The sequence below is a fragment of the Bufo bufo genome, chromosome 2 (genome assembly GCF_905171765.1).
Source record: "Bufo bufo chromosome 2, aBufBuf1.1, whole genome shotgun sequence".
Classification (NCBI taxonomy): Eukaryota; Metazoa; Chordata; class Amphibia; order Anura; family Bufonidae; genus Bufo; species Bufo bufo.
Genome location: NC_053390.1, coordinates 17,644,416 through 17,652,643, shown reverse-complemented (window position 1 = coordinate 17,652,643; position 8,228 = coordinate 17,644,416). Strand labels below are relative to the sequence as shown.

Below are 8,228 nucleotides of genomic sequence, written 5' to 3'. Positions count from 1 at the left end.
CAGGTTCCTATAAGGTGTCAGGACGTCACTGTCTATTTCTCCATGGAGGAGTGGGAGTATATAGAAGGACACAAGGATCTGTACAAGGAGGCCATGATGGAGGAGCACCAGCCTCTTATATCACAAGGTAAGACCCGTCATGTGCAGTGTATACACGTGTGTGCAGTGACATGTAATGGAGGAGCACCAGCCTCTTATATCACAAGGTAAGACCCGTCATGTGCAGTGTATACACGTGTGTGCAGTGACATGTAATGGAGGACACCAGCCTCTTATATCACAAGGTAAGACCCGTCATGTGCAGTGTATACACGTGTGTGTAGTGACATGTAATGGAGGAGCACCAGCCTCTTATATCACAGGGTAAGAGCCGTCATGTGCAGTGTATACACGTGTGTGTAGTGACATGTAATGGAGGACACCAGCCTCTTATATCACAAGGTAAGACCCGTCATGTGCAGTGTGTACACGTGTGTGCAGTGACATGTAATGGAGGAGCACCAGCCTCTTATATCACAAGGTAAGAGCCGTCATGTGCAGTGTATACACATGTGTGTAGTGACATGTAATGGAGGAGCACCAGCCTCTTATATCACAAGGTAAGAGCCGTCATGTGCAGTGTATACACGTGTGTGCAGTGACATGTAATGGAGGAGCACAGCCTTTTATATCACAAGGTAAGAGCCGTCATGTGCAGTGTATACACGTGTGTGCAGTGACATGTAATGGAGGAGCACCAGCCTCTTATATCACAGGGTAAGAGCCGTCATGTGCAGTGTATACACGTGTGTGCAGTGACATGTAATGGAGGAGCACCAGCCTCTTATATCACAAGGTAAGATCCGTCATGTGCAGTGTATACACGTGTATGCAGTGACATGTAATGGAGGACACCAGCCTCTTATATCACAAGGTAAGATCCGTCATGTGCAGTGTATACACGTGTATGCAGTGACATGTAATGGAGGACACCAGCCTCTTATATCACAAGGTAAGACCCGTCATGTGCAGTGTGTACACGTGTGTGCAGTGACATGTAATGGAGGAGCACCAGCCTCTTATATCACAAGGTAAGAGCCGTCATGTGCAGTGTATACACGTGTGTGCAGTGACATGTAATGGAGGAGCACCAGCCTCTTATATCACAAGGTAAGAGCCGTCATGTGCAGTGTATACACGTGTGTGCAGTGACATGTAATGGAGGAGCACCAGCCTCTTATATCACAAGGTAAGATCCGTCATGTGCAGTGTATACACGTGTATGCAGTGACATGTAATGGAGGAACACCAGCCTCTTATATCACAAGGTAAGATCCGTCATGTGCAGTGTGTACACGTGTGTGCAGTGACATGTAATGGAGGAGCACCAGCCTCTTATATCACAAGGTAAGACCCGTCATGTGCAGTGTATACACGTGTGTGCAGTGACATTTAATGGAGGAGCACCAGCCTCTTATATCACAAGGTAAGAGCCGTCATGTGCAGTGTATACACGTGTGTGCAGTGACATGTAATGGAGGAGCACCAGCCTCTTATATCACAGGGTAAGAGCCGTCATGTGCAGTGTATACACGTGTGTGCAGTGACATGTAATGGAGGAGCACCAGCCTCTTATATCACAAGGTAAGAGCCGTCATGTGCAGTGTATACACGTGTGTGCAGTGACATGTAATGGAGGAGCTCCAGCCTCTTATATCACAAGGTAAGAGCCGTCATGTGCAGTGTATACACGTGTGTGCAGTGACATGTAATGGAGGAGCACCAGCCTCTTATATCACAAGGTAAGAGCCGTCATGTGCAGTGTATACACGTGTGTGCAGTGACATGTAATGGAGGAGCACCAGCCTCTTATATCACAAGGTAAGAGCCGTCATGTGCAGTGTATACACGTGTGTGCAGTGACATGTAATGGAGGAGCTCCAGCCTCTTATATCACAAGGTAAGAGCCGTCATGTGCAGTGTATACACGTGTGTGCAGTGACATGTAATGGAGGAGCACCAGTTGCAAGTATGTGTGAAGTGAAGACAAATTCTCAATAAATTAAAATCTGGCAAGTGTGGCATACATTTGTATTCATTCCCTTGTACTCTAAAAACCCTAAATAGAATTCAGTGTGACGATCACATAGCCGCTCACAGCCTCTATGACAGGAAGGTGCGATCAGCGGCAGTTAAACACTCAGGTGCCGCACCTGAAGGGTTAACTACCGCTGATCGCAGCTCCCTGTCAGAGGCAGGGGCGCCGACACCCGCCTCCTATATTAAACGTTAATAATTATTAGTGGCGCAGTGCGCCCTCCCTTCCACCCCCCAGTATTAAAATCATTGGTGGCAGTGGCCACAGGGTCCCCTCCCCTCCTTTTCATTGGTGGCGCAGTGGCAGCTTCTGATTGAAGCCTCAGCAGTGTAATCCTGGGGCTCCGAACGGTTACCATGGCAACCAGGATGCTACTGAAGCCCTGGTTGCCATGGTAAGCTCCCTGCTGCTATGTGTACTATACAAAGGGCAGCAGGGAGAGTGCGAAGTCCTATTCACCCTAATAGAGATCTACTTGGGTGAATAGGACAAGGGATTAAAAGATCCCAGGTTGTAGCCCCTAAGGAAGAAATAGTTATGAAATAAAAAGTAAAAAAAAAAAAATATCAAAAAAACCCCACCAAAATATTAAGTATAAATCACCCCTTTCCCAATTTTATATATAAAAAATGAATAAATAAACATATTCTATATCGCCACGTCAGAAAAGTTCAAGCTATTAAAATATAAAAAAAATTTATATGTGATGAACGCCGTAACAGAAAAAAATAATAATAAAAACTGCGCAATTCGCTATTTTTTTTGTCACCTTGTCCCCCCAAGAATAGGATAGGACTGTTCGATTATGGGCCGGACATTCCATAAAATGCAGAACGCACGCAGCTTTTTTTTGGTGTTTATTTTTTTCGCATGGTATCGAATAGTATCGAGTATCGCAATACTTTTTTATGGTATCAAAACCGAATCAAAAATTTGGTATCGAGACAACCCTAGGTAGGTATAACAGGTTGTGCTTGCCAGCTTCCACTCAGTGAGATGTAACTTGTAGAGATAAAGATGAAGAAGACAACCCTTCTGTAAGTGAAGGCCCGAAATTTCGAGCAGGCTTCAGTACCGGTTCTTAGAGTGTGACCACAAAAACAGGAACCAGACCATGCAAGACCATCATGGAAGAATGCCTATGACTTCTGTCTGCTCCTCCAGCCTCTTCCTGAGCACTCTCAGCAATAATGGAAGCTATACATACACCAGCTTCTCTTCCCAGCTGATCGATAAACTGTCTGATGCTAGAACATGGTGAGAGCAACACACAGAGCAATTTGGATCTTAGTATTACCTCTCTAGTATTACCAGAGCCGAATGAACCATTTGGTAAATTAGCTTGACTGAAGAAGCATTTGGTGGTTGTGAGGCTATGGTTGGAAGTGAGCTAAGGCTAGCCTGAGAGCCCTGGATTTTTCAGGTTGGATGACTATCCCTTTTTATGACTCATATTGTGGACCCACAATCTGTCTACATGTGCACCCAGGTCTCAGGCGAAGTCATCCATAGTGAGGACTTTTCTGAGGCTGGGGAATAAGGAAGTTGTCGCGTAACGGATGTTTGGGTTTTAGCCACCACTTCAGACCTTGGTGAGTTGAAGGATATCTCCAAATGTTTCTTATGTAGGCTCTTGAGGCATCTGTTCCAAGGTGTGTATATTGTCTTGAAGAAAGTGGACATGAGGTATTTTGGCTCCTGTGTTAGTACTAGCTCCTTAGTAACTGATCAGGGAGCCATTATCCTGTAACAGCTGTATGGTTGTGTGCAGATCCATCAGAAGGGAGCCTGTCAGAAACCTGGCTCCGAGCAACAGCCTGGGAGCAGAAGAAACATAGAAGGGCAGACAAGTAACTGGTAGATGAAGAATGCCCGCATTTGTGTGCACTACGAACATGGGAATTTCCTGTGGCTGGGCAGCATGGGAACGTGCAGGTAGATATCCATGGGATGTATTTTGGCCAGAAAAATGTTTTCCCTTTTAAACACATGATTAATTGAAAAGTCCTTTTCTTTAATTTTCTGTTTCTGAAGAGGACACTTCTAATACCTTTCCAACAATCCATAAACAAAACAAAACCCCGCTCACCAGTTCCAGACTGATTCACTGCTCTGCTTCAATGCGCTTACATATCTAAATAAGTTCAGCGTGATAAAAACTTCTCCTTTGTTAGTACATATTAAAACCACCACTTTTACCACTTAATACACTTCCAACGCGTTTCTGATGCACACTGTGTCCTTAGTCATGGCACTATAATTTCAGATCTGCAGATATTTCTGATCTCTGAGAAAACAGAAAATCCCATTTGGTTGGAAGATATTTCAAATGTTGTGTCCAATATGTATAATCCAGGCCCTCAGGGATCCTTCTACATAAGAGGCTTGAAATGACCAAGGTCTCTGTGTACTATAAAAATTGGTGACCGTAGGGAAGTTTCCAGATGAAGGAGGCAGAGCTTGACGACCATCAGAAGTGATGTGCTTATCACCCACTTTGTCCTGGGCAGAAGTGACCAGTCAGTTTCTGGTTGCCCAGCAGAGGCTATAGGGCTGCTTCTCAAATAGTGAAGAAGAAAAGAATGGTCTTCCCAGGGAAAGGAGACTTGGAGGGGGCTATAGATGCAGAGTTTTCTGCAACACCTCGGTGCCTGGTGGACAGGGGATTAGGAGTAGTTGGTTTACTTCTTCCTTGCACACTGACTAATTTACGAAAGTCTTCACTTTGGGTTCTCACTCTCAAAATTTACCTCATAAGAAGTGGTTTTATTGTGTCAAAACAATGGCCTGAAACCTTGCTGGTTGGTAGGGTGCTGTAAGAAGAAACCTCTAGTCCTGACACTTAGGCCTCATGCACACGGTAGTTGTGCAGCCGTTACGTGCATTGGGGTTCACAATTTGCGGTCCCCAATGCATGGGAAACGTCCGTGCGGCGACCATGGAGGATTGACAGCCATTCAACTTGAATGGGTCTGTGATCCGTCCGCACCGTGAAAAAATAGAACATGTTCTATTTTTTTCCGGTGCGGAGGCACGGACAGAAACACAGCGGAAGCACTCCGTAGTGCTTCTGTGGGGTTCTGATCCGTACTTCCATTCTGCACCACATCTTCAGGATTGCGGACCCATTCAAGTGAATGGGTCCGCATCCGTGATGCGGGCTGCACGCGGCCAGTGCCCGTGTATTGCGGACCCGCCATATGTGGGCCACAATACGGCCATGGCCGGGCAATGGCCATGTGCATGAGGCTTTATACCCGTGTCCTCATTCTACAAACATGGCCAATTCACTTTCACAGACTAGAGGTTATTTGGGACTGTGGCCTGCTATGAGCTGGAACCTGGGCATAGGTGGTGAGGAGATGAACCTAGAAGTGAAGGAGCTGAGAGAAGTGTCTGATCTATAGACAGATCTACAGGAGGCCATGTATTCAGTCACTGTGTGCTTGTGTTTCCACAGATGGATCCAGGAGGAGAAATCCACTTGAGAGATGTAATCCTCTGTATTCCCAGGACTGTCCAGAGGAGAAGGTCCCAGAGAATCCTCAGGTAGATGATGCTGAGCCCTATACACATCTATATAGGGGGTCCTTCAGTCATAGAGGGGTCATAGATTGTGGGGGTCTTTTATGTGGATCTGTTAGATTTCCCATCTGTCTGCTGTATTGTACTGAATTGTTACAGATGACAAATCAGGGGGAAGATCTGACTGATATTAAAGTGGAGGATGAAGAAGAGAGGATGATGGGCGATCCCCCGTGTAAGAGTGAGGTGGAGGAGGACATTCCAGGAGATGTCACTACAGGTATGTAATCGTAAATGGAGAAAGTGACTCCAGATTCTGTTTTGGTGCCTTCAGGGCAGGAGGATAATCTGATCACCGGCTGCTGCGCTTCTCTTTGATTGGAGATGTCCCCATCATATCATGAAGTCATTTGGGCTATTTGGGCAGACTGGATGGGCCAAATGGTTCTTATCTGCCGACACATTCTATGTTTCTAAGTGTTCCCCTTATCCAGCTAACGGCGATCTCTGATCAGATTCTTCTCTGATCCCGGCTGTTCCTGCAGGACATGGCGGTCAGTCATATCCACATCCAGATTGCAGCATAAAAGTTATTTGTGCCACAGTCTGCGATTTTCCCCACTCACACCAGGTCTAAAAAAGGGTGCATGGCGGGACATTCATTATTTTCTATTCCTGTTTTAGGCCTAGAAAATGGTCTAAATGTAAGACAGCAAGGAAGCTGGTTTACATTTAGACCGGTGGTAACGCTGAAGTTATGTAAAGGCTGGCGCCTCTACATAATTTCGGCAGATCCACCACCAGCTAAAGGGGTTATTAAGATGTCGGTCTTAATAAATGACCCCTTATATTTCTCCTTCCTACCAGATCCATTTCCAGCCTAATTGGAATATTATAATGTATTTTGTGTATTGTATGGTTTAAAAAAATATTACGAATTTTATATCAACAGGAAATCCCAGTAGGAATTCTGAAGGAAACTTCATGTTATCACTAAATTATAATGAAGATGAAGATATCATGCAGCGCTCTTCAGAAGAAAACCTTAATGTACATCCAGGACTTCAGAGTACAGATCTATTATATAATCCCCTTAATCATCAAGAACCTTTTCCTGACCAATCACAGATTGTTACCACAACTAAAGGGGATAAAGGGTTTCACTGTGTTAAAGAGTTCACAAAAATCTCAGGTCATTCTACAGACAGAGGATTTCACACAAGGGAGAAGGCATACTCCTGTTCAGAATGTGGGAAATGTTTTACAGATAAATCAAATCTTGTTATACATAAAAGAAGTCACACAGGAGAGAAGCCATATTCATGTTCACTTTGTGGGAAATGTTTCACGCAGAAATCAGATCTTACTACACATGAGAAATTCACACAGGAGAGAAACCATATTTATGTCCTGAATGTGGGAAATGTTTTACAGAAAAATCTAATCTTGTTGCACATAAGAGAAGTCACACTGGAGAGAAGCCATATTCATGTTCAGAATGTGGGAAATATTTTACTGATAAATATAATCTTGTTAGACATAAAAGAAATCACACAGGAGAGAAGCCATATTCATGTTCAGAATGTGGAAAATGTTTTACAGATAAATCACTTGTTGCTAGACATGAGAGAATTCACACAGGAGAGAAACCATATTCATGTTCAGAATGTGGAAAATGTTTTACAAATAAATCAGTTCTTGTTGGACATAAGAGAACTCACACAGGAGAGAAACCATATTCGTGCTCAGACATGAGAGAATTCACACAGGAGAGAAACCATATTCATGTTCAGAATGTGGAAAATGTTTTACAAATAAATCAGTTCTTGTTGGACATAAGAGAACTCACACAGGAGAGAAACCATATTCGTGCTCAGAATGCGGCAAACAATTTACACATAAATCAGATCTTGTTAAACATGAGAGAATTCACACAGGAGAGAAACCATATTCATGTCCAGAATGTGGGAAATGTTTTACAAATAAATCAAGTCTTGTTGCACATAAGAGAAGTCACACAGGAGAAAAGCCGTATTCATGTTCAGAATGTGGTAATTTTTTTACAGATAAATCATGTTTTGTTAGACATGAGAGAAGTCACACAGGAGAGAAACCATATTCATGTTCAGAATGTGGGAAATGTTTTACAAGGAATTCAAGTCTTGTTAATCATGAGAGAATTCATAGAGGAGAGAGCCCATATTCATGTTTAAAAACTGGGAAATGTTTTACAGAAAAGTCACATCTTGTTACACATGTGATAAGTCACACAGGAGAGAAGCTGTATTAATGTTTAGAATGTGGGGAATGTTTTACAGATAGATCTTGTTAGATATGCGACAAATCACATAGGAATGAAAACAAATTCATGTTTAGAATGAGGGAAATGTACAGATAAATGTACAGATATTTTTAGACATGACAAGACGTGACCTGCAACCAAAAATCCAAGTGTTGTTTTTTGGTTTTTTTGTGACCATCATAGTATATCACATTGTCAAATCATTTTTTTGTATCTTTATTAATTTTCATGAGCAAAATTTAAAAATAAACCATTTAATTATCAACAATTAGTAATTAACAATACAATACAACCTCCCTGAAACAATTGAGACAGCCTATAGAG

General features: G+C 43.2%; 1 pseudogene; it reads left to right on the top strand.

Moving 5' to 3' along the window:
• The first annotated feature begins 5,844 nt into the window (after nt 1-5,844).
• Nucleotides 5,845-8,023, top strand: LOC120992078 (annotated as a pseudogene).
• The last annotated feature ends 205 nt before the right edge of the window (nt 8,024-8,228 follow it).